The sequence below is a fragment of the Aotus nancymaae genome, unplaced genomic scaffold, assembly GCF_030222135.1.
Source record: "Aotus nancymaae isolate 86718 unplaced genomic scaffold, 86718_ANA_hifiasm-v0.15.2.pri h1tg000108l, whole genome shotgun sequence".
NCBI classification, from domain to species: Eukaryota; Metazoa; Chordata; class Mammalia; order Primates; family Aotidae; genus Aotus; species Aotus nancymaae.
This window is the reverse complement of record NW_026988523.1, coordinates 18694144-18716580: the sequence shown is the minus strand read 5'-3', so window position 1 is coordinate 18716580 and position 22437 is coordinate 18694144. Positions and strand designations below refer to the sequence as shown.

Genomic DNA, 22437 nt, shown 5'->3' with positions numbered 1-22437 from the left:
AAATGAAGATTCACAGGTAGATTTCAGTTTATGAAGGGACAAGGAAAGGAAATTCAAAATTCGAATTACATTGCACTCCTCTACATTTTTAACCTTTTAGTGATATTTTCCCTGAGGAAATAAAGGTGGTGCAAGAATTTGGGAGGCACCTATTATCCCTCACAGTAGGCATGTGAACAACTGATTACTTTCATGTAAATCAGAGACTACCATAATGGTTATTAAAAATGCTGATTTTTTATTAGTCAGTATTACAGTGCTGCTGAGTTGTTATGAATTTGGTAACTTACCAGTTAATGGATATGCATTTACTAATGACTGTGAACTGTTAGTGCAGTATTTTATATACATATTTCAACCACATATTTTATTGGACTCTAATGTTTTGAAATTTATTTTCTCCATTTTTTAGTTTAAAAATAAATATTGAACACATAGGTGGTTCTCCAGCATATGCCTCATCTGTATTGAACAGACAAAACAGAAAAAATGAATAGAGATTTGGTCATCTTTAATTGATGAATAAAAGATGTTTAACACTTGAGGGGTAAAATACATATTTATAATTGCATAATGCAGATGCAGAATTGAGTTAATTAGCCTTTTAAAATTTTGCTTATTTGAAACTCTTGTTAAATAAAGTCAGCAGAATAATGACTTTGATAAACCTCTATACAGTCTATATGTTCTCATTAGGACTAAAAACACTCTAATTTTTCAAGAGGAATTTAGTGAGCTACTTTTAAAAATAATAAAGACTTTTTTTCATCTATAAATGTTGCTCTTAAAGTACAAATTCATGGAAGTAGCTGATGAACATCTGCTTGGAAAAAAAAATCTGCTAAGTACCAAATATTTGTAAAACATTCAAGCCCACACAGACATACACAGACACGCACAAACACCCCCCCAAAGAAAGGTTTTGGTTTATATTCTGACATCCAAATGGAGAAATGATTATGTAATAAAAAAACCAATTGGGCACCAAATGTGCAGAAGTGATTGAATTAAATTACAAATCTAAATGACTTATATTAAGTTAAATATTTAGAATCCGATATCTTTGCAAACCCACAGTTTGCAAATAATAAAAACACAGAGGTCTCTACTGACTCATTTGTTTCCATTTTCTTGAAAGAGATTAGCAATGGATGATTTTGTTCATGATTGAAAGAATTTAGCTATCCTTTTTGTTAGTATTGTATTCATATGAGTGAAGTGGCAGAAGTCATAAAACAAAACAAAACAAAAGGATGAAAAGTCAATTTATTTCCTCATCCTTTTCCTGTATCTATTGGGTAATATCAGGAGGAAAAGCCAACAGATGTGTATTAGTCCATTTTCACGTTTCTGATAAAGACATGCCGGAGATTGGGCAATTTACAAAAGAAAAAGGTTTAATTGGACTCACAGTTCCATGTGGCTGAGAAGGCCTCATAATCATGGCAAAAGGCAAGGAGGAGCAAGTCACAAGTTATGTGGATGGCGGCAGGCAAAAAGAGCTTGTGCAGGGAAACTCCCCTTTTTAGTACCATCAGACCTTATAAGACTTATTGGCTATTATGAGAACAGCACAGGAAAGACTCACCCCTATAATACAATCATCTCCCAGCAGGCCCCTCCCAAAACACAGGGGAATTACAGGAACTACAAGATGAGATTTGGATGAGGACACAGAGTGAAACCATGTCAGCATGCTGGACATTTTTAAAAGATTTTAATATACATTCAAAATCTTTTTCTTACAGTGACCTATGGGATTTGTATTGTTTTCCGCATTACTAGAGATGAAGTGAACAATAATCAGAAAGCCTCAGTGACTTTCCCAAGTTTCTACACTCCTTTAAATCAATGGCAAAATATATTATACCTAGTACATACATGTAGCTGCTGTGTAACAGAGAAATGAAGGTAACACATCTTAATTTCTCTGTCATAAGAAACACAATGGCATTTGAATTTCAGATCCAAGCCCGGCCACTTTATCATTGTCAATACTTCTCACTTCTGAAATACCTTGAGATGAGCAAACCGTTCACCGAGATTCTCAAGCAGTCCTGGAATATTTGGAAATAGACCGGCTGCTTTAGTTCTCATGAACGGGTAATTGCTGAGATCACTCCTAAATTAAAGTCTAGGTAACTCCAGTAGGTAAGAACAAAGCTCATTCCTGCTTACTGCTAAATACTCTCTTCAGTCTCAAGAGTTGGCATGAAGCTGACAGTATTTTCACACAAAGTGGTTTTTAATAAATGTTGGTTCCTAACATCATGGTGGTTATAAATGTTAATAAACTTCCTACAAGGGAAGTAGAAGTGGAAAGTTTCATTTGTTAAACGTTTTATCACTCTTGGTTAGCATGGACAATTACCCCAGTTCCCTGAGGCACATAGTCCCTAAGTGTTTAGCAGTTAATAAATATAAATAGTAGCAAGCCAGCAATTTTCAAAACCATAAATAATTGTTCTTCTGAAAGCTCATGCTAATGGAAAAAATGTAAAAAAAAAAAACAAAAAAAAAAAACTGACGTAGCAAAAAAATTACTTATTAACTAAGGCCAAAATTGAAGTTCAAAATCTTAGTAACTTGTACCATCTTAGGATACTGTGAATCTATTTAATTAATTCACAGACAGAGCTACATAAATGTCCACTTTAAGGAATTGTCTTTCTTATATCTACAATATTTATTCATTATATAATCCCCTATAAAACAGACCGACTATAATTAATGCTTAACAACAATCAAATTTCCACTGATGCTCAATTTTATCTCATCTGATAACCCTTCTTTACAACTTTTTTGAATTAGCAATATTCCACTAAGAATACAAGTTTATGAAGTAAATCAAACATCAGAGAAATTAATTTTAAAAAGCTAGTATCAGTTGACCCTGAATAACAGGGGTTTGAATTGTGCGGGTTTGCTTATATGTGAATTTTTTTCAGTAAAAGTTGTACTGAATGTGCCTACCTCTTCTGCCTCCTCTTCCCTTTCTTCCACCTCTGTTACTCCTGAGACAGCAAGACCAACTCTTCCTCTTCCTCCACAGCAGACTCACTGTGAAGAAAATAAGGATGATGACCTTTATGATGATTCACTTCCATTTAATAAATGGTAAATATATTTTATTTCTTATGGTTTTCTTAGTAACATTTTCTTTTCTCTAGTTTTCTTATAAGAAAACAGTATGCACAGCTTAATTTCTCTGTCATAAAAAACACAATACCATTTGACTTTCAGATCAAAGCCTGGCCACTTTATCATATTGCTAATACTTCTCACTTCTAAAATACCTTGAGATGAGCAAAGCAATTCGCCAAGATTCCCAAGCAGTCCTGAAGTATTTGGGAATAAACTGGGTGCTGTAGCTCTCTCATGAACTAGTAATTGCTGTGATCACTCCTAAATTAAAATCTAGGTAACTGCGGTAGCTAAGAGCAAACAAAACATACAAACATTCTAATTAACTGTTTTATTGGTAAGGCTTCTGCCAACAGTAGGCTATTAGTAGTTACGTTTTGGGGTGGTGAGAAGTTGTATGTGGATATTTGACTATGCAGAGGGCATTGGTCTTAATCCTGAATTGCTCAAGGGACATCCATATTTTCCCTTTTTTCTCCATCAATAAAGGTAGTCATTAGCTCACCATTGTCGATTAGGAATTAACGGGTTAAAGTATCTAAGAGATATTCAAATAATAAGTTAACTCAGGATTTTAATGATATTCTAATAGTCACTGGAGAAACAGCAGCTGCCAACTAAATATAGAAAATGAGGACAATGGTAAAAATGACAATTCTTGTAGAATTTTTAAATTTGTTGATTAAGTTCATTTGCTGAAATACATGTACTAGATTTTTATATGTGTTACTATGCCACCAAAAAAACAGACTTTAAAATTATGATTCACATACAAACAGGATTATAAAGGAATGTAACATTTTGGCAAAATCTCTGCAAAGTTGTAGGATTTCAAAGATTCAAGCTAGAATTTCCTAGTTGCTTTTTTAAGACAAAATCTTTCTATTTCAGAAGAGTCGTAGATTACATAAAAGTTGGGAAGATAGTATACAGAGTTTCCACATCCAGTTTCCCTTATTGTTAACCTCTGTCATAAACACCACAGTACATTCATCACAACAAACCCACGCTGGTATGTTACTGTTAACTAAACTCTAGACCTTTTTTGGGATTTCATCAGTTTTTCTCTAATATCCTTTTTCTGCTGCAGGATCCCATCCACAATACTATGTCACATTTGGATTTCATACCTCCTTAGTCTTCTCTGGTCTGTGATATTTTCTTGGCTTTCCTTCTTTTCGATGACCTTGACAGGCTTGAGAAGCACCGGACACGTTGTATAGAACGATCTTCTTCATTCTGTCTTTGTCAGATGCTTTTCTCATTCTTAGACTGGGGCTATTGATCTGGGGAAGACTATCACATAACAGAACTGTCATTCTCATCACATCATATCAAGGGTACATAGTATCAAAATTATATCACTGGGAAAGTTAACCTTGATCACTTGGTTAAGATAGTGACTGACAATTTTCTGCACCATAAAGTAACTTTTCACCCCTTCCTATACTCTATTTGGAAGCAACTCACTAAATGCAGCCTACACTCAAGAAGAAAGGGAGGATTCAGTATTTTATAAAAAAAGTTTGCTCAATTTTCCTGTAGCAACCATAGGTAATAGAAATCAAGCCATTACTTTCTTTCCCATTATAAAGTTGTAATTTATTTCCTCTAATTTGATGAGACTTTTTAAATCTGTTGCCTGCTAAAGAAGAGAAAGCTTTTGACTCAAGGGAGGAAATCAGGAATGGAAGTAAGGGAAAGAGGAAAGGGAAATTGGGGAACAAAGGTGAGGTATCAGAGTTGATCACTTAGTATATTAGGCGTCATTCTCGGTACAAAGGGTAGAGAGTGACAAGGTAAGTTGCAGAGGTCACCTGCTTTTATGAAGAAACAACTCTTAGGAAAAAGAAAACTAGGATCACAGAAATGGAGAATAAATGAGTAAACAAATCAGCAAGTTAGATGATTTTAATAAAAGTAAGACTTAAAAATCTATGGATAATAAAGCAGAGACGGGTGCAGAAAGAGCCTCCTTTATGTTGGCTGACGGAAACTCTGATAATAAGGGCCTACTGTGAGTTGCTGCGGGTGTTTTGGTTTGTTTTTTAATTTCTGGATGTTGTTGGTTTTGTATTATCCACTTTATTGTGCTATGGTACAAGTCCTGAAAAAGAAGGGTAACATAAGCAGTATAAATCCTAAAGTGAATTCTAGCCATAAAGCTTCTTGATCTTATGCAAGTAGAATGATTACAGAATTATATTATCAAACTACGACCCCATACAGAGATACTTTAAGAAGTCTACATTACTATAAAGAGGTAAAAAGATTTTTAACAAAGTACCAATGCATCCAAGTAAATATTTTCTAGTAAATTGATATCCTTAGCATATTAACCATTTAACAAAATACTACCACTTTCAAAATTCTCATAGAAGTCAGAAAATGTTGAACAATGAACTAACTTTTTAGCCACCAAAGTTACTACTTGCAGGAACCAGTACTTATTCAGATGAATAATTCCTGATAATCTGATGTTTTAGAAATTAGCCATGTTATTTTACCACTTTGCTTTTACTAGCCATTCTTCATATTCTACTATAAGCCATTCTTAAGAAGCTTTAGAAATCTTTTACTTCTATGTTTTGTCATTCATGTTACACTGTATGTTTATATTCAAACTAGTGAGAGTTTTATAATCCTAATTTTAATTTATATGCACTGATATCTCTCCAATATTATTTATATAATAATATATTGGCACAATTGCACAGATATGAAATGTTAACCTCAGTATATTGAAGAGGCTTTTTTAAGAGAGTAACTTAGTAATTAGTAAGTGTGATCTATTACAAATATAAAATTAACTTATCATGTAAAAGTTAAAAATTAGAGGTCTACTCTTGCCTATACAAAGAAATTTAACTAGTCTTCTAAAAATCCTATCAACATTGTCTCTATTTGCAGATGACATGATTGTATATCTAGAAGACCCCATCATCTCAGCCCAAAATCTCCTGAAACTGATAAGCAACTTCAGCAAAGTCTCAGGATTCAAAATCAATGTGCAGAAATCACAAGCATTCCTATACACCAATAACAGACTAAAAGAGAGCCAAATCAAGAACGAACTGCCATTCACAATTGCTACAAAGAGAATAAAATACCTAGGAATACAACTAACAAGGAACGTAAAGGACCTCTTCAAGGAGAACTACAAACCACTGCTCAACGAAATAAGAGAGGACACATACAGATGGAAAAAACGTTCCATACTCATGGTTAGGAAGAATCAATATCATGAAAATGGCCATACTGCCCAAAGTAATTTATAGATTCAACACTATCTCACACCAGTTAGAATGGCAATCAACAAAAAATCTGGAGACAACAGATGCTGGAGAGGATGTGGAGAAATAGGAACACTTTTACACTGTTGGTGGGAATGTAAATTAGTTTAGCCATTGAGGAAGACAGTTTGGCAATTCCTCAAGGACCTAGAAATAGAAATTCCATTTGACCCAGCAATCCCATTACTGGGTATATACCTAAAGGATTATAAATTGTTCTATTATAAAGACACATGCACACATATGTTCATTGCAGCACTGTTTACAATAGCAAAGACCTGGAACCAACCCAAATGCCCATCAATGTTAGACTGGACAAGGAAAATGTGGCACATATACACCATGGAATATTATGCAGCCATAAAAAACAATGAGTTTGTGTCCTTTGCAGGGACATGGATGAACCTGGAAACCATCATTCTCAGCAAACTGACACAAGAACAGAAAATCAAACGCCACCTGTTCTCACTTATAGGTGGGTATTGAACAATGAGAACACATGGACACAGGGAGGGGAGCATCACACACTGGGGTCTGTTGGGGGGCACTAGGGAAGGGACAGCAGGGGCTGGGGAGGTTGGGGAGGGATAACATGGGGAGAAATGCCAGATATAGGTGATGGGGGGATGGAGGCAGCAAACCATCTTACCATGTAAGTACCTACGCAACAACCCTGCGTGATCTGCACATTTACCCCAGAACCTAAAGTACAATCTTTAAAAATCCTATAAACAAAACCTATAGAGTTAGGGTTCATTATTAATGTATACCATTTACTTTTCTTGAAATTAAAATAACCTACTATAGTTGCTATTTAATCGTGTAAATATTAATAATATCACATAATTACTAACAACTGCTATAATTAGTCTTATAGCCTATTTTTAGGAATGTTTCTGCTCTAAAAGGAAATAAGAAAAAAATTTGGAAATAATAAGGAAACCAATTCATAATCTTTGATTTTAACAACAAAAAAAGACTTGGTATCCCTTGGCCAACTGTATAGTTAGTAAACGTATAGAATTGAGTTGTGCACGTTTCATTCCCTTTGTTACCAGCTCTTTCATGAAAACTGCAGGAAAATTACAAGCTATCCATTGATAACATTTTGTTGAAGTGGGAATGGCTGACTAATAACAACTGCTCACTAACTTGCTTAGCTGACTTCGGGCTGTTCTCCTGCCCTCAGGTAACAGGCACACCTACATATTCCATCAGAAGCTCATTCTGGATTGTCCTAACAAGCTTCTCTGAACCTAAAGTAAACCAAATGAGGTAGCAACGTTAGTCTTTGTCATCAAAGAATGCATCACTAATACCACCTAGACCTGGCTACTCCCTGCTATCCACCCTCTTTTTCTTCTCTCTTTTTAACCAGCCAGGGGTGGACGTCTGGCACAAATGACAGACAATTCAATTCAATTTCATCTGGCAAAGGTTGCCTCTACTCTTTGCCAGGTACTGTGCAAGGCACAACAGTGATCAAACAAGTCTTGCCCTTGCATATGTTGTTGAGAGAAGACAGATAGGTAAAAGGACAATTTCAAAACATTAGTGTGAGTGTAAAAAAACAGGTGTTACATGATTTACATTAAGGGTTTATAAATCCAACTGTATAGTCAAGGAAGACCGCCCAGAGAATATAAAGCCCAAATAGTGATCTTAAAGTAAATAGAATTTAACTAACCTAAATCAGCATCTTCTTCCATGTTGCTAAATCTGATGGTCCATTCTCTATCTTCATCTGACTTGAACTATCAGCAGCCTTGACAGTTGCTTGCTTACACATTTTTGTAAAACTTTCTTCACTTGAATTCTGGAACATGATACTTTCCTGGCTTTCCTACTATCTCTCTCACTCGGTCTCCTTTGGTTGGTCTCTTTTGTGCTTCAGATACTCACAAGCATATTGGAGTACCTCTGGGCTCAATTCTTGAACTATTTCTCGTTTCTCCCTACCCTCCATCCCTTCATTATACATCTAGTTTCATGGTCTTAGATGTCATCTATGTGCTGATGATTTCCAAATTTGTGTTTCCAGCTTGATCTTCTCCTCTAAATCCAGAAGTGTCTACTGAACAGCCTACTTAAACTCCCACCTGACTTATTAACAGACATCATGAGTCTAACATATTAAAATAAATTTCTAACACTTCCTTCTAAAATCTGCTCTTTACGTAGTCTTTCCTTATATCAGTTAATGGCACTTGGCACGTTCAATTCCTCAGGACCAGAATCTTGATGTAGTCTTTGATTCCTCTCTTTCTCTTTCATCTCAATGACAGCATTAACAAATCATACGGATGCATTCTTATATCCAAAATGCAATCACTTGCTTCCAACATCACTGTAACAACCCTGGCCCAAGCCACCTTCATGGTTTGTCTACATTATTTTAGTAACTTAATTTGTCAGCTCTCTTTTGTCCTTCCTCATCATCAGCCTTTTATTTACAAAGAAGCCAGGTCATGTTATGCTTTCGTTTCAGTACCACCTCCTCACAATCTCCATGGCTTCCCATTTCATCAAGATGAAAGCCAAAGGCTATAAAGCCTTTGTACTGTGACTACATCTTACTGCTCTGACCTAAGCTCCCTCCTGTCTCTCTCCTTTGCTTACTTTGCTCCAGCCATAGCAGTCTCTGTACTGCTCCTGGAATTTTTTGACAAGATCAAATGATTGATTTAGATATGGGTCGATGAAGGAGAGATGGAATTAGGATAATACCTAAACTTGCAACTTAGGCCACTCAGGGAATGGTAATGCATTCACTAAGAAAGAGAGTATGGATGGAACACTGGTTTTGGAATTGCTAAAAGGTGAAATAATGAGCCAAGTTTTTAAAATACTGAATTTTAGTTGCTTCTGAGACACCTAAAGAAATACCACAATCATTTGCTATGTGGGTTTGGAGTTCAGGAGGGAGAGATCTGTATTGCACATTTACATCTGGGAATTGTGAATATATTGTAATTAAAACCATAAAACTTGAGCTAATGGGGGAGTGGACCTAGCAATGGGGCAATTATAAGCCAAGGCGTGGACACTATTTAATGCACATTCAAATATGATAAAGAAGGAGTCAAATACATATAAAAGAAAACCCAGTGAGTGAGAAGTATTAGTTTGGATGCTTTTAGTTCAAAATAAAATAAAAGAATATCCAATCTGGTGTGGTGGTTCACATCTGTAATCCCAGCACTTTGGGAGGCCAAGGCCCAAGAGTCACTTGAGCCCAAGAGTTTAAGACCAGCCTGGGCAACATGGTGAAACCGCATCTTTACAAAAAATATAAAAATGATCTGGGCATGATGGCATGTGTCTGTGATCTCAGTTACTTAGAGGGGCTGGGGTCGCAGAATCAATCGAATCTGAGAGGTCAAAGCTGCAGTGAGCTGTGATCACACCACTGCACTCTGGCCTGGGAGACAGAGCTAGACTTGGCCTCAAAAATAAAAGAATAGCCTATTAAAAATAGCTTTAAAGGTAAGGATTTGTTATTCACAAGACATGTTACTGGAAAGTAGTCAGTTCAATGGCTCAATGAAGCCTTTAGAGCACAGACTCTTTCCCTTGTTCTATACTTCACTCTACTGGGTTTTGTTCTCAGGTATATTTATTTTTTCCTGCACCAGGAAAAAAATAAATATTTTTCCCAAACCAGCCTCAATGCTTCTGAAAAATCAACTTATTTAAACCTCATCATAACCCTCTTAAAGTGTTACTATTGTTATCATCATCATTCCCACCTTACAGATAGAGAAACGTCACCACAGAGAAATTAAGTAATTTACTCAAGTCATAAGACAGCATGTTGGGGAACTAGAACTTGAACATCAGGGTAGAGTCCATGCTCTTAATCACTATGTTATACTGCTTCTTCTTTTTACTTATGACTATCAGAATTATAGACATCACTTCCTCATACAACTCATTTGAGGACTAAGACAGTTTGCCATAGCCCTCTAACAGAGCTCTCCCTGTGCCTTATTAGTGAGAACTGTATCACATGCCCTCCCCTAAATCAGTTACTCACAGTGGAAACTGGGGTTACTTTCCTGGAATGCAGTGCCACTGATACTTGAAAAAACTCTGAGTTAATTACAAAAAGAGAAGCAGATGTTGATAAGGAGATGCTGTTATTATGGAAAACTAGACAAGACTGCTTCAAAAAGAAAAGAATAATACAAAATGTTAAATGTTATCATGAGGTTAAGTAAGATAAGGCTAAAAATATTAGTTGGATTAAGTGACAAGAAGATCGTTGGCGATCTTTCTGACAACAATTTCTTTAGAATTTGGGGTTAGAGCAGCTCAGCGTGCTTTGATAAGTGTTACAGATGGAGAGAGAATAAAACTACTCTTTAAAGTGGAGTAAAAAGCAAAAGATTACAGTAGATAAATAGCACTATGTAGTCAAAAGGGATTTTCTTATTTTAGAAGAATGATTTGACTTGAGTAGATCTAAATGTTGAGAGAAGAGAATCAGAAGCAGGCAACTGAAGAAGTAAGGAAAGAGAGGCTGGGATCTGAAGTACAAGTGAAGTAAATGTCAGTTACTTATCCCTTTCACTGATGGGATGGAAGGTATATAGGTTCAAGATATCTCACAAATATAACATCAGGATTTGTGGTGATTCCTATCTAATGACAACACTTGCATCCAGGCAGCAGTATTCAAGGTAGCAGGACTTTACCCACACTTGGCTCAGAAGGTCAGTGTTGTAACAGCCTGTTAAGAATACTCATCAAAATGCCCACAGCATTTATAAGACTGATCTCAGTTGAATGTAGCATCTGAGATCTCACAACTGCCTTCTCACAGATAACTCCATAGACACATTCATTTATAGCTGAATATAAATATAAGTATTTTGCTAATTTCACCTTTTTTGTGTGTTACATCACATGTTCCTGAGTGGATTTCAATTATCTCAAAGGAGAATTTATATTTGTCATATCCTAATACAGGACTATGTCATAGCGGATGGCCCATGGTCAATAGCATCAAGAGATGGATGACAGTGATAATGATAGTTCATTAATGACTCTCATTTTATACATATATAATATATATAATATATGAGGGTCATATATATGTGTGTGTTTGTGTGTGTGTGTGTGTGTATATATATATGTATATATATATATGAGAGAGAGAGAGGAGACAGAGTCTTGCTGTCTTGCTGTGTTGCTCAGGCTGATCTCAAGCTCCTGGGCTCAAGAGATCATCCTGCCCTGGCCTCCCAAAGTGCTGGGATTATAGGTGTGAGCCACCACACCCTGCCAAATTCTCATATCTTTTACAACAATCCTGGGTTTTCCAGATAAAGTTGAATTTTATAAATTAATTTTACACTTTCAATAAATATTAATAAATTCCTGCTGGCCAGTAGCCATAAAACCTGTGATTTAATGGGATTTACATTCTGGACAAAACTGGGCAGTGTCAGAATTGGAAAAGGATTCTGAAGTGATAGATCACCCAGGTGCAGCACATATTTCTGAGTCAGATAAAGGTGCCAATCTGAATCATCATTGACCAAAAGTCAGACTATGGCCAGGTAGAAACAACAGTCTCTACACAACTAGAATAGGTGGGAGTGGAGGATGGGTGAAGCATAAAAGTAAAATTTCTCCCTATTTAAAACCAACCATTCTTTACAAAAATTCACTGAGCAATTAATTGTCAGAGGCCCTCTCATGCCTTGAATTTAATTGTAGTCTAACAGTTGGAGATGAAGCTTATTGTTTTATTGTACTGACAGGTATGTCACTTCCAATTCTAGAGCAGGCAGGAAGCATGACATTCATTCATTCACTTACTCATTCACTCATGCATGGTTGATTCAGCAGATATTTACTGAACACCGATTTTACATCAGGAACCAGGAATTCAGACAAATATGGACATGAAGTTTGTCTTCAAGTACTTCACAATCCAGTGTACCATCTCACAATCCAGTTGTGAATGATTTTGATTGGACGATGGCCATCTAGTTAATAATTTCTACTTAAAAGGTTAATTGCTCTGAGCTTCTGTAATTAATGAAATTCTTCCATTTTTTTCTTCTCATCTTTATGTAAAAGGTAGCTAAAAAAGGAAAATGTAGAATACTGGTTTTAAAAAGGGGTGCTGCTCTTTCAATGATTGTGTACTTAATGAAAAACATTTACATACCTTTGAAAAGGGAAATGCATAAACCAATGGGAATTATACACATGAGTTAGTTCAGATACATAGTAAATATCTTATAAATAAGGTGCCTAATGAACAGTAAAAATATAAAAATGAAGCAAGCATTAAATGAATGATTTTGGCAGACCCAAAGATAAAAAGCAATTTTACATGAGCTTAATACTCTGGCCTATTTCTGTAACATTTTCCAAAAATCTCATAAAGAAGGCTATTTCAGTGAATTCATTCGGTGAAACCAAATACATTTATTTGACATCTTGTTTTCTAAGTAAATTAACTAATTTGAAAATTTTCAGTACTTCTGAAATTCAAATACTTTTATACTTTCTATCATTACTAGTAACTGTAGCCAATTATTTATGAATTAAAAAATCAGTTAAGTAGGGTGATGTTCCTCTTATGTCTTCATTTATTTACATGAAAGTGCAACTACCTGACGTGAAAAATCTGCAAATAAAAGAAAAAAGCAACTACCTTACATTCTTTTTAGATTATTTTCCTTATTCACTTGTTTAAACAATAGTACTGAGCATTAAACATATACATTTCAATATTCCAGTCCAATTTAAAGAGGAGTAAGAGATGATTTGTTTTCAACAAGCTTGTAATTTAACAGAGACAATAACACAGGCAGACACATTGCCATAAAATCTAAATAGAATATCTGAGAATTCAGTACAGAGATGTAATGCATGACACGAGTTGAGGGGAGGGAGGATCTCTACTGCGGGTAAAGCAGGAAACACAGAAGGCTTTAAGGAGGTGGTATTTAGCATGTCCTTGAGCTTGATATTGGCAGGGGTGGCTCAAGGGACATTGCAAGCTGAGGGAAAAGATGAGAAAAGACAAAGTGCTCCAGTTTGTCAAGAGTATAACATAAAATAGAAGATTTGGAAGACAACCTTGGGCCAAAGAATTGATTACTAAGTAATAGAATTTTGAGTTGAGGCAATAGAAAATGAATAACAATTGAGACAAAATCCTGCCAAATTTAATCAAGAAAAACAATGGGTATCTAGGAATTAAAGAAACACAGTATTTCTAATTGGCTAATGACAAAGTGCCCCTCCCCCAACTCTTCATCCTATAAAGCAAAAGATTGCAGAGACAGTCACTAATCACCTAAGAGATGCTGCTTAAGGTGTGGTTGGGAGGGGCTATCAGAAGTCTCTTTCTCTTGCCAGAAATACATTCATACTAAAATTATTCTAAATCATTGCAACGTCTACATGACAGGACTCATCTCAATGATTCAGCATATGAGTCATGGCAACTCAGGATCAGTGTTTTTCATTGCAAATAATTTAATATTTCCATCAATACAGGATATCCCACAGAATGGTACGGGCACACCTCACTTTGTTGTGCTTCACAGATACTGCATTTTTTGCAAACTAAAGGTTGGTTTAATCCTATGGCAAGCAAGTCTAGCAACACCATTTTTTCCAAAACCATGTGCCCACTTTGTATCTTTGACTTACAGTTTGAAAATTATTGTAATATTTCATAATTTTTCATTATTATTCATTATTTTCATCATTATTATTAACATATTATAATTAAATTCATTATTTTCACTATCTATTCTGGTAGTCTGTGATCAGTGATCTTTGATGGTACTATTGTAATTGTCTAGGGGCACCGTGAGCCACTCCCATATAAGTCGGCAAACATAATCAACGAACGTTAAATGTGTCCTCACTATTTCACCAACCAGTCATTCCCCAATCTCGCTCCGTCTCCTTGGGCTTCCCTTTCCCTGAGACACAACAATATTGAATTAGGACAATTAACAACCCTACAATTATCTGTGAGTGTTCAAATGAGAGAAAGAGTCACATGTCTCTCACTGTAAATCAAAAGCTAGAAATTAATTTTAGTGAGGAAGGCAGTCAAAAGCTGAGGTAGGCTTAAAGCTAAGCCTCTTGTACCAAGTAGTTAGTCAACTCAGGAATCAAAAGGGAAAGTTCTTGAAGGAAATTAAAAGTGCTACTCCAGTGAATACATAAATGATAAGAAAGTGAAATATTACTGTTTATATGGAGAGAGTTTGAGTGACCTAGGTGGAAAATCAAACCAGCCACAACATTCCCTTAAACCAAAGCCTAATCCTAAGTAAGGCTCTGGCTCTCTTCAATCCTATGGAGGCTGAGAGAGGTAAGGAAGCTGCAGAAGAAAAGTTGACTGACGAGGTTTAAGGGAAAAATGCTGTCTCCATAACGGGGAAAGTAAAGCAGCAAGTGCTGACGTGGAAGCCGCAGCAAGTTATCCAGAAGATCTAGCTAAGATACTTGATGAAGGTGGCCACACTAAACAACAGATTTTCAGTGTAGGTAAAACTGCCTTACACTGGAAAAAGATGTCATCTAGGACTTTCATGGCTAGCAAGGAGAAGTCAGCACCCGGTTTTAAAGTTTCCAAGGACAGGTGGATGCTCTTGCCAGGGGATAATGCAACTAATGACCACAAGATGAAGCCAGTGCTCCTTTTACCATTCCAAAAACCTTAGGGCCCTTAAGAATTATGCTAAATCTACTCTGCGCTCTATCAATAGAAAAACAAAGTCTTGATGACAGCCTAACTGTTTACAGCATGTTTTACTGAATACTTTATGTCTGCTTGAGAGACCTAATGCCCAGAAAAAAATTCTTTTCAAAACATTTCTTCTCATTGACAATGCATCTTGTCACTCAAGAGCTCTGATGGAGATGTACAAGGAAATTAATGTTTTCATGCCTGTTAATAACAACATCCATTTTGCAGCCCATGGATTAAGGAGTAATTCTGACTTCCACGTCCTATTATTTAAGAAATACATTTTACAAGGCTATCGCTGCCATAGTTAGGGATTCTACTGATGGATCTAGGCAAAGTAAATTGAAAACCTTCTAGAAAGGATTCATCCTTCTATATGCCACTAAGAATATTCATTATTCAAAGAGGAGGTCAAAATATCAATATTAATAGGAGTTTGGAAGTTGATTCCAACCTTTATGGCTTATTTGAGGGGTTCAAGACTTCAGCGGAGGGAGTAACTGCAGTTGTGGTAGAAATAGCAAGATAACTAGAATTAGATAGAGAGCTTGAAGATGTGACTAAATTACTGCAATCTCATGATAAAACCGGAATGGATAAGGAGTTGCTTTTTATGGATGCAAAAAGAACATCGTTTCTTGAGATGGAATCTACTCCTAGTGAAGATGCTGTAAATGTTGTTGACATGACAACAAAGAATTTATGATATTACATAAATTTATTTGATGAAGCAACACCAGTGTTTGAGAGGACTGACTCCAATTTTGAATGAAGTTTTACTGTGGGTACAATGCTAACAAACAATATTGCATGCTACAGAGAAGACTTTCATGAAAGGAAGAGTCAATAAATGCAGTGAATATTCTTGTTTTCATATTTTAAGAAATTGCCTCAGCTACTTCTGCCTTCAGCAACCGCCACTCTGGTCAGTCAGCAGCAATCAACACTGAGGCAAGACCCTCCACCAGCAAAAAGGTTATGACTTACCAAAGGCTCAGGTGACCATTAACACTTTTTAGCAATATTGTATTTTAAATGAAGGAATGTACCTTTTTAGACATAATGCTATTACACACTTAATAGACTACAGTATAGTGTAAATGTGTCTTTTACATGGACTGGGAAAATTTTTTTTTAATTGAGTGACTCACTTACTCGCTATATTCACTTTATTGCAGTGGTCAACTTCTCCCAAATATTAGGTCTATACAACTCCAATGCCTTGTTATCTTTCTCATGTCATTAAGCATATCGTTTTAAAACATTTTGACCATGCTTTCTCATTATTCTCAGTGAAAGGACTGGTTCCGTTTTTGAGTCTGCCATTACTGAAAGGAAACACCCTACCTAGAACTTTAATTTTTCTTCACCCATTCACTAGGCTGCCTCTGATTTGTCTACAGTTTTCGAAGGGATGGAGAGACAGCAGAGGTAAGAGGTAAGAAAAGTCTTACTTAACTGACACCAATATTACCTGCTACTGGTTTCTTGTGTGCAATGCCAATGTTAAAACTGTCTCTTGAGCACTCTAGTGGGCTTATCATAGGCCCTCTTGCCTGGCCCATGTACTGTCCCTCCCTGGATTTAAGCAACATTCTTCACTGACCATGTGTGAGCCCCCTCTGCATCCAAAGTTTCATTTTAGGATCTTTCTGCTGAGGCTGCCTGGCTTCTTACAAGAAGCCTTCTTCAATGGAGTCTTTTCCAAAACAATTACAGGACAAAGCTCCTACTTCATATTCCATATCTGATTCCTAAAACACTATACATCTTTAAGCCACCCTCAGAGGGATACACTTCCCAAACCTTTTCCTCAGCTCCTCCACTATGAAATGCTTTAGCCAGCTTCTGGCCTCTTTCCTTATTCACGAATGAGTCGGACATGGCTATGTCCCTTTAATCCAGGCTCCCACTCACAGCACTCCGAGTGATCTTTAGAAATCCTGTCTCCTTAGGCTCACCATGAGGAGAAAGAGCCCTCATACCATTCCCTTGGCAAGGGTGGGCCTCATCGTGCAACAATTCTCCTTAGAGAAGAAGCCTTCAGTTTCTAGCAACTCCAAGCCTCTTTGCTTTCAACCATTTTGTATCTGAATGGGAGTAGAGGCTAAGAATAGCAAAACTATTTTATATCACTTATTTTGAAGACTGGCGAAAAAGAAATCAAATTCTCATTTTAGAATGCAAGGCCAGTTTCCCCCTATTGCTTGAGGTCTCAGACAAAATGGAGACATACTGGGTCCCAGTGTAATAGTGCCTTGGAAAGGCACAAGGATGAGGAGACATAACATTTCCAGGTTACATACCCTATGCCACCTCCTATACTATGTACTTTAGATTACATAGTTTTTTCATCTTCTTCTCCCAACCTTGTGAAGCTACGATAATCACTGATTGAAAATTCATATTAAATTAACCTGTATTTTCATCTTAAAGTTGGATAAAACAAGATTTTCTAATGTAGTAAGAAAAGGTTCTAAAATTAAGAAACATAGTAAGTTAAGAAAATGTGTTTTATATATTTGACTTAGAGAAATAGGATATATTATCAAACTTCTTCAAACTTTTCCATAAACTGGAAGTGAATTTTCTGTCTGCATTCTCGTCTGGTACATAATGGGTAAATTACATGAAATAATATTTGTCTTTGTTTTTATTCTTTGTTTCATGTAATCACAGTGCCTTTTTAAATTTCCCTTCTAACCTCCACTCCTATGAATTCACTGGTTTATTCCTCATCCCCGTATTCTGCATAACCATACAAATTTCTTGTTGCTTTCTCATTTCTAGTATTGTCCTCTTTTACTTGCCCATGAAAGCTGCTAGGAAACTAATCTTCACAGCACACTGTTTTCATTGTATCACTCTTTAATCCAAAAAGTTTACCAAGATATCCTACTGGTAGTTATATTTCCTGGGAGAAGTAAGGCCAAGACCATAAAGTCTTGACTTGCAAAAATGAATGATATCACAGCTAAATCTTCAAGAAACATATAGTCAAAAAAAACCCAGTCTATTATTTATTTTGAGCTCAAGTCCTTGTTTCCAAGCCCGTCGTTCTACCCTACTGCCTGCTGAACTTCTGTTTAGCATAGACTACCTCTGGTCTATACAGTATTTTTCTTGGCCTCTGCTTCAGTTCCTTCCCAGTTTTGTAAGAATGCGAATGATTAATCTGAAAAGGAACCTACCCATAGCTGCCTTAAAAAGATGAATTCCGAGAGATAAAAGTGCAAGAGAAATATTTAGGGGAAAGATCCCAGCCCAGTCCTCCATACAATTGCTTTAGTAACCCTGCTAAAAGCCCCAGACCTAGAAGAGGGTTATGTTTCCCTGAGCTCCCCCTAGAGGTTGGAGTGCTCATTAACACTAGTTATCTACCAAAGCAAATTCACAATCCTCATTGTATTCAGAATAGATCATGTTCATCCCAGCATCACTTGCTTGTAATTCAGTAATAAAATACAAACAGATGACATAAGAAATTAAAAGGTGTCATAGGTATTTAGAGAAAGGTTTGACTGGTTGTTTCATTCACATTCATTCATTCAATAAATATGTTGGGCTGGTACATAAATTTTACCTTCTAATTTTAGCAGAGTTGTCTTTCCAATAGGTACAAATGATAGGGCCTAGAAGAAATAAAGGGCACATTGGGTATTTGGAAAGAGAAGAGTACCAAAGAAAAATCTCTTTAAATAACAAAGACTCAATTTGCCTGTTTCATTCATTAATTTAACCATTCAACATTGGTGAATGTTCATTATGTGTCAGAATGCATTTGGTATGGGAATTGAACAGTGAACAAGGTATGACATCTGCCCTTATAAGCTTTCAATTCAATGGTTGCTGACAGGTCAGATAACAAAAAGAAAGTCACATGAAAGGACGTCCGTGGAGAAATAAGATCAGAAAGCAAAATGGGATAAGTATTCTAGCAGAATGTGACATATGAGTTGAATGTTAACGGATAAATAAATTTGGGTTAGGTGGGGGAAGCAGGAAAGAGCACTGGATAATGTCAAGTAAAAGTACCAGAGATGTATCCTAGACCAGTGAATAAACTGGACATTTACAATTTGACTTCAATAAAACTTTTATTACAGAATTTTTTAATTTAAGAGGAAAGAGAGACAAAACTTACAAACGCCTGGAGGCCTAAATGGCCCAAATTTGCCTCAGGAGCCCAAAAAGATGATTTGAAATGGAACAGAAACTCAGAGGATGGCTGCTTAGAAGGGATGGGGTGCTTTAATGATAAAATTATATTTAAATTATTATTAGAAACACCTTTAATTATTGCAATGCTGTCTTAAGGGCCTCAAAAACACTCAACTACATTCATTTCATACAATAAGTACACAACAGACAAGTTTCCTTCCACCAGCTCAACATCATCTTGCGTTTGAGAAAACAAAGATCCAGAGAAGTTAAGTAAACAAAGTTACACAAAAATTTGTGGCAGGGTCATGTAAGTAAGATATCATTCAGTGTTGTATGTACTATACCAGAATGAATAAATCAGAACATTCCATGTGGGAGATTACATAGAGCTACATTAAAACCATTTGCTTTCCACACTCGTTATTAAGATTTGTCTTAATCCATAAACTGTTATTAAGAACTTCTAGAGCATGTCAGTATAATAAATTTTTGACTGACATTATTAAAAGCATTCAATTTTATTAATCAAATAATTTTTTTAATCTCTTTCCTAAGATTTGGAATTTTCCACTTTCCACGTTCTCACTATGTTCAAATAAGAGTGGAAAAATACAGATTAGTTGAAAAACCTCTTCACAGAGACACCACATTACCATTCAAAATGTGTAAAGTTGGGCTTCTTTCATTTGAAGCTAATAGTTGTAAAACATGTAATTGAATAATTATACATTTGATGAAGATTTACTGAGCACTATGTGCATGGATTGTACCAAATGCTAAGGATAAAACAGCAAAAACAAATATAAAACAAAAACAAACATAAAACAGAAATAAATCTTGCTCTAGTGGCAAAAGCAGTGTAGTGAATAGCATGTCTAACATGCTATTCACTATGTTTTCAAAACCGTTTATTTCAAACACTATGTTTTCAAAATTATTTATTTATTTCAGTGTTTCAGTGGCTTTTATTGAAATTAATACAGACTCAGATTCTATAATTCCAAACAGATTAGTTCCACATCTTTGCTCTCAAGGCATTGACTTTTTAATGTTTGACAATCTGGTGAATGTAAAATGGTATAGCATTGGGTTTGTAATTTGCATATACTTGATAACTAAAGAATTAGACCATTTTCTTTCACATATTTATGGGTCATTTGTATTTCTTCTGTGAAATGTCTATTGATTTTGCCTATATGTTTATTGAGTTGTTGATCTTGTTTATATTTAGGAATTATTTCCATATTATGGACATTAATCTTTTGCTATCGTTTGTATTTTGAGCGAGACACAAATGGTTTGGCTTGATTTTGCCTGTGTCCCTTAGTGAATCTGCTCTCACTTATATGTTAGCCAAAGCTGCTCTCACCTTTGTATGCTCAAATCTGGTTCCTGCACTTCCAACCCCTACCCCACCTAAAACTCCTGCCCTGAATTTGCAACTTTCCACTAAGGGTCATTCATCCTGTTCCAGAAGTTCTGAAACTATTTCAAATCCACCATTACGTTTATATAGCCCCAACACTTAGAAGAGTCTCTGACACCCTGTGGTTTTGTAATGGCATAGATGACAGTTTCTTCTATTCCTTCACATGGTAGAAGGGTCAAGGGGGTCTCTCAAGCTTCTTTTATAAGGGCATTAATCCCAATCATGAGGGCTCTGCCTCGTGACCTAATCACCTGCCAAAGACCGCCAACTCCAAATACTATCACGTTGGAAATCCGATTTCCACATATGAATTTGGAGCAGGGGAACATAAACATTCAGACAATAGCAGTGGGAAAATAAAACAAACATGAGTACAAAAGAGGGCAAGAATCTGGGTTGCATGGAAATCTGAGCTTAAAGAGATGATATACAAATTACTATAACATTTCACCAGAGCAGCACCTTTTTGCTTCAGAGTATGTGTTGAAGTTTCTATTTCATGCATTTACCTACACTGGTCTTAAAGATTCCTTCTTCAGAACATGGAACATGCTACTTCCTTCCATTCTTTACTCCTCAGTACCAAGCTGACTAGGTCAAATAATATTTGAGAAAAAAGAACATGTGGCCGGGCGCGGTGGCTCAAGCCTGTAATCCCAGCACTTTGGGAGGCCGAGGCGGGTGGATCACGAGGTCAAAGAGATCGAGACCATCCTGGTCAACATGGTGAAACCCCGTCTCTACTAATACAAAAAATTAGCTGGGCACGGTGGTGCGTGCCTGTAGTCCTAGCTACTCAGGAGGCTGAGGCAGGAGAATTGCCTGAACCCAGGAGGCGGAGGTTGCGGTGAGCCGAGATCGCGCCATTGCACTCCAGCCTGGGTAACAAATGTGAAACTCCGTCTCAAAAAAAAAAAAAAAAAAAAAAAAAAGAACATGTATTTCTGTTCACTGACTTTCTATTATGCATCAGATATTTTTCATTCATCATGACATTTAATACTAAAAACATTACTTTATAAGAAGGTTCATTTTGCAAAAGCAAAAATAAAAAGGAATTATAAGTTAATAATTATTTCATAAGATTATGGTGAATAATTTAATTGAGTAAAGTAAAGCTAAAAAAAAAGGAAAAACTATTTGTCCAAGGTGACCAACTTGTGACCTGGTGGAGCCAAGATTTAAAGCTAGGAAAATGTTAAACAATTACAACATATGGTTGTATTTGGCACTAATCCATTCTTAATGTAATCTATACCTAACCTGTGCTCCAAGTTTTTTTTTTTTTTTTTTTGAGACGGAGTTTTGCTCTTGTTACCCAGGCTGGAGTGCAATGGCGCGATCTCGGCTCACCGCATGCCCAGCTAATTTTTCATATTTTTAGTAGAGACGGGGTTTCACCATGTTGACCAGGATGGTCTCGATCTCTTGACTTCGTGATCCACCCGCCTCGGCCTCCCAAGGTGCTGGGAGCCCCAAATTTTTTAAATCAAACATAGATAAATACCTGAGACTGGGTAATTTATAAAGAAAAGAGGTATAATTGGCTCATGCTACTGTAGGCTGAGTTGCATGAATGGTGCTAACAACTGCTTGGCTTCTGGGAGACCTCAGGGAGCTTTTACTCATAGCAGAAGGCAAAGTGGGAGCCAGTGTCTTACGAGGCAAGAGAC

At 36.3% G+C, this 22437-nt stretch overlaps 1 protein-coding gene across 2 annotated transcripts in view; it reads right to left on the bottom strand.

Annotated features, from left to right (window-relative positions):
- PLA2G4A (phospholipase A2 group IVA) overlaps nt 1-22437 on the bottom strand; it is a 434510-nt gene that overhangs the window by 214137 nt on the left and 197936 nt on the right. Inside the window, exons 3-4 of one of the 2 annotated variants that reach the window (XM_064370567.1) lie at nt 4275-4440; nt 2974-3060 (exon numbers count right to left, since the gene is read on the bottom strand). The gene's annotated coding sequence lies outside the window, so the exon portion shown is untranslated. The remainder of the gene's footprint in view (nt 1-2973; nt 3061-4274; nt 4441-22437) is intronic. The other variant, XM_064370568.1, reaches the window with a different exon arrangement.